Below are 6,000 nucleotides of genomic sequence, written 5' to 3'. Positions count from 1 at the left end.
GTATTAAACGAATTATCAAAGCAACAAGTCAACAGTTTAACTTAGAAAATCAATGAAGAGTAGATACCATAAACTATGATAAAAAATCAAGGGTTCAACATAAATTCAACAAAAAAACCACAACATGTCTCAATCTTCTAAACCAAAGGGAACAAGTTCAAAATAGCCAAATAATACTAATAAGTTTCAAAAATTCAGCGGAAGCGACCAAGAGAAAGTGAAGCCATGTATGAAGACACAACTACACTCGAAGTTCAAACTATCCATCTTATTTTATTAATGTGCTCAACACCCGCCATCGCTCGTCGCCATACAACCTGCACATAAGGAAAACACATGTAGGGCTGAGTATTTTGAAATACCCAGTGAACTCGTTGCCAAAATATTTTATTAGTTATGCCACCCTTACCATAGTGAACTCGAGTTTTACAATTATCAAAATAAATATCATCGAGTATCACAAAAATATTTTCATAGACTGGCCAGTCAAACAACTCCCCACTTTTCTCATCAATTTCCACAATCACAACATTTCCATGGTGCGACGAAAGTGTGGCCACACTTTTCGCCCACGAGACCGGCCGACTAGCAAGAACGGCTCCCGATCCCACCGTGTACACTAGCCTGGTAGGGTTTGCGGCCCTACTCAGACCCGAATTCGTTTATACATATCCATAGCCCTATAGCCCAATGGAGCGAACTCTCAAACTGGGCATCAGGCGCACAACATCATCACAAATAATCACAGGCATGGCATAACAGTTTAAACCACCCTTATCTCTCCACATTCATAAATTTGCAACATAAAAGAGTTTAAGAATAAAGCCTACCTCGACTGCTTAGATTTCAAGTACGTTTCTCTCTTTCGTTATTCGGCTTCGCAACCGAGGTTTCACCTTTTAATCACGTAGGCACATATCACGAATCAGTTTCAACATCAACTCCTAAATCATGCATGTCTCAACGCTTCCCCTTTTTCCCACCGATCCAGTTTACGTTTATCATTCAAACCAAGTCATATTCATCATATATGTTTATTCACTCGACAATCCTAGATCTATCATCAACTTATGTCACACATGAGGGTCGTTCACGTGTCACACACACACACACACGCACGCACACACACACATACATACACGCACACATATTTTCCATATACCATTTAACCCACTTTCACTCAATCTAGATGCATGGGGGGTTCAAGAATACCGATTAATCGGTTAGATGAAGAGAGACTAATATGTAGGTATCTTTTCTTGTCAAAACGAATGGTAGAAACAAAGTAGAGACTTGATTCTTCAAAAATCGTGAGGCTCAAACTCTAACTCTTCTCAAAAGATGAAGAATTATAGAAGTAAATTGAGAGAGAGAGAGAGAGAAGAGAGGGAGGCGTGTATTTGGGGGTGGGGGGTGATTTCTTTTGGGGGCTAGGGTTAGGTTTTTCTCCTATTTATAGGGTTCAATAAAATCTTTAGGTAATTAAATAAAATATTTGGAAAGATTTGATTCTCCACAATTAAATAAAACAAATATTGTGGAGTAGAGAAGAAGAAATAAAAAAAAATGAGCTAGGGTTCAAGGCATGGAAATTTTCGAAATCTATGGCTTTTATTTAGCCAAGATTTTGTTTGGTATATTTTTCGGAGTAGAATAAAATATCATGGAGCAAAATAAAATAAAAATCCTCCCATTGGAAAAGGTAATAGGCGTGTATTATGGGGTTTCTCCCATAAGGAATAGATTTGAATATTAACTAAAATAAGATATGGCAAGATCTCCTTGAGGTATGGTAAGATTTGCTAGAATATTTAATTTTAGGTAAGGAAGGAAACCAATAAGGGATCAATTTAAACAAATAAAATAATTCATCCTTCCCAAAAATAGGTGATTTTCGAAAATCACCTAGAATAATTAGGGTGTCGATTTTTCTCATTAAGAAATAGAGAATAATTAGGTTTTGGATTTAATTTGGATAAATATCCAAAGAAATAAATTAAATCCGGAAAATAGGATTTTTCTCCAATAAATGTGAAGGGGTTCGATAATTTCAAAAATAAAATGTGGTTATAGTATTTATGGACATATCCTAAAAATCTCACTCATCCTTAAACAAATAATTCACCATATAATTTCACCTTTAATTCAAATATTCATAAGCCACGTCATATACTCAACGAGTTTGACTTTTCAACCCAAACCTCAACCCTAGACACAACTTGGTCATAAGAACTCATGAAATAAATTCATTCATCAATTAATTCACGTCATCAATTAAGAAATTTTCCGGCTCAATTAGGGTTCGAATATCCGGGATGTTACAGCACGAGTCTCATATATCAGAACATCGCTCACGCGAGGGCACCAATCGGGCTCTATTAGGGCATGCATCATGATACACAATATATATAGTGATTATAGAGAGGACCACAAATGTTAATCCTAATTAAATTATTTTTTCGCAAAAAATATATCAAATTAAAGATAATTTAATAAGGATTCCAACGAGATCTCAATTGCATATGTTCCGACGATGTTCAGGTGATGAAATTTGATAAATTATATTTCAATTTTCGTACATGTTGATAAGCAGCTTTTATCAACAAATGCAACAAAAAATCTCAATATATTGTAGGCAAAATCTCAATATTATGCATGTCCAATCTCAATAAAAATGTGTTGATATTTTCTTGTCCTTGTATTGATATTCTAATGTCATATTGTTGGTATTTGTAATACACAATGTTGATATAAAAAAACACCCACGAAAATTATCATATGATAACATAATGACGATATTACCCTTTTGTTGATATTTTGTCTACTATGTATTGAGATTTGTGAGCTTTAATCTCATCCACTCATTTTAAAATCAAAGGATGGAGATTTAGTCTTGATTTTGGATTAGGGTGCTATAAGCATTAGAATATGATATATATAGGGAGGTGATCAATTGCTAACTAATTAGCAATCCAAAATTGAGACCAATTTTTAACCATTAGATTAGAAGATCTTATGGTTGATACAATGCCAAGTGTAATATATTTTAAATTTAAATAATTATTAATTAAATTAAAAGGGTATTAATGTCAAATCCTATATGTAGTAATTATAACTAACTACTTTCTCTCTCCTCAAAATCATCTCAAATCTTTAAATTTACGTAGCTCTCTCAATTTAAATTATTTTTTCGCAAAAAATATATCAAATTAAAGATAATTTAATAAGGATTCCAACGAGATCTCAATTGCATATGTTCCGACGATGTTCAGGTGATGAAATTTGATAAATTATATTTCAATTTTCGTACATGTTGATAAGCAGCTTTTATCAACAAATGCAACAAAAAATCTCAATATATTGTAGGCAAAATCTCAATATTATGCATGTCCAATCTCAATAAAAATGTGTTGATATTTTCTTGTCCTTGTATTGATATTCTAATGTCATATTGTTGGTATTTGTAATACACAATGTTGATATAAAAAAACACCCACGAAAATTATCATATGATAACATAATGACGATATTACCCTTTTGTTGATATTTTGTCTACTATGTATTGAGATTTGTGAGCTTTAATCTCATCCACTCATTTTAAAATCCAAGAATGGAGATTTAGTCTTGATTTTGGATTAGGGTGCTATAAGCATTAGAATATGATATATATATAGGGAGGTGATCAATTGCTAACTAATTAGCAATCCAAAATTGAGACCAATTTTTAACCATTAGATTAGAAGATCTTATGGTTGGTACAATGCCAAGTGTAATATATTTTAAATTTAAATAATTATTAATTAAATTAAAAGGGTATTAATGTCAAATCCTATATGTAGTAATTATAACTAACTACTTTCTCTCTCCTCAAAATCATCTCAAATCTTTAAATTTACGTAGCTCTCTCAATTTAAATTATTTTTTCGCAAAAAATATATCAAATTAAAGATAATTTAATAAGGATTCCAACGAGATCTCAATTGCATATGTTCCGACGATGTTCAGGTGATGAAATTTGATAAATTATATTTCAATTTTCGTACATGTTGATAAGCAGCTTTTATCAACAAATGCAACAAAAAATCTCAATTTATTGTAGGCAAAATCTCAATATTATGCATGTCCAATCTCAATAAAAATGTGTTGATATTTTCTTGTCCTTGTATTGATATTCTAATGTCATATTGTTGGTATTTGTAATACACAATGTTGATATAAAAAAACACCCACGAAAATTATCATATGATAACATAATGACGATATTACCCTTTTGTTGATATTTTGTCTACTATGTATTGAGATTTGTGAGCTTTAATCTCATCCACTCATTTTAAAATCCAAGGATGGAGATTTAGTCTTGATTTTGGATTAGAGTGCTATAAGCATTAGAATAAGACCCTATATATATATATATATATAGAGTTGTGATCAATGTCGAACCATTCTTAAGGGCCGAACTAGAGACCAAATTAGGGCCTTCCATTTTCTTAATCTTGTGGCTAGGATTAATTTACAATTTATTTTAAATTTTATTCAATTAAAACTTGTTGAGGGGTATTTTAGGAAATTAATTTTTAACATGCAAAACCTATTCTCTTCATCTCAATTGCGTTTCGTCGTTCTCCTCATCTCAATCGCAATTCGTCGTTCTCCTTCAATTCTCCTTCAATTTTCGTTCAATTCTCGTTCAATTCACGATCTGCCGTCCACGATCTTCAATCAAGTTCTTCAATTCGTCGATCGCGTTCAATTCTTCAATCAAGTTCTTCTACAATCTTCCTTCCACGATTCTTCAATTCAGGATCGCGTTCTACTTTAATTCACGATCTGCCTTTGATTCACCGTCGCGTTTTGCTTCAATTTGGCAATATTCTGACTCTCATGGAGAATATCGACGGATTAGGATCTACATCAACAAATTTCGCGGTTGAAGACGGATTAGGATCTATTGTTTTGGATAACCGAGAGGGAAGAAGCATTAGACATTATAGGGAATTTGTTTTCAACTTGTTATTGTGAATATCCTACACCCATGTATTTATAGGGGTGGAGGAGACTCTTGAACTTACACAATAAATGAGCATAGGAACTCTACGTACTTGGGACTCATGAAATCATAAGTGGTATACTCCTAGGAACTACCATTTTCCTCTATATTCTAACACTCCCCCTCAAGCTAAGTGACGGCATCTCCGATGCTTAGCTTGTCCAGTACATCTTCAAACATCCTTGAGTTGACTGTTTTGGTTAGAATATCTGCAAGTTGGTCTTCTGATCGGACGAAGGGTAGCTCAATGATTCCCTTCTCAATTTTCTCCTTTATGAAGTGACGATCAATCTCCACATGTTTTGTTCGATCATGCTGGACAGGATTTTCTGCAATGCTGATTGCTGCCTTATTGTCGCAGAACAATTTGCTTTTCTGAGTTGGTGGAAAGCCAATCTCTGTCAACAGTCTTCGTATCCATAGGAGTTCGGTGACTCCACTCTTGACGCCTCGAAATTCTGCTTCGGCACTAGAAAGTGCCACAACTTTCTGTTTCTTGCTTCTCCAAGTGACAAGGTTATCACCTATAAAGGTGAAGTATCCGACAGTAGATTTTCGGTCAATCGGATTACTCGCCCAATCAGCATCAGTGTACCCCGAGACTTCCAAGTGCCCTTCACTTTTTAGCAAAACTCCATATCCTACTGTGCCCTTTAGGTATCTTACTACCCTCATTGCTGCATTCATGTGTTCCTCCTGTGGGTTATGCATAAACTGGCTTATTACTCCAACAGCATAAGCTATGTCCGGTCTGGTATGAGCTAGATAGATTAGCTTCCCCACCAAACGTTGATAACGTTCTCTATCTGTGGCTTGTGCTCCTGCTTCTATCTTCAGGCCATGATTCTGTGTCATGGGCGTCTCAGCTGGTTTGCAGTCAAGTAGGCCAGTTTCTGTCAGAAGATCAAGAACATATTTCTTTTGTCGTAGAAATATACCCTTTTTAGATCTTA

This window comes from Salvia hispanica, chromosome 2 (assembly GCF_029641045.1).
Source record: "Salvia hispanica isolate PSC_SH4W2 chromosome 2, Shi_PSC_v1, whole genome shotgun sequence".
Taxonomy (NCBI): Eukaryota; Viridiplantae; Streptophyta; class Magnoliopsida; order Lamiales; family Lamiaceae; genus Salvia; species Salvia hispanica.
The sequence above is the reverse complement of the archived record's forward strand: the minus strand, read 5'-3'. Positions refer to the sequence as shown.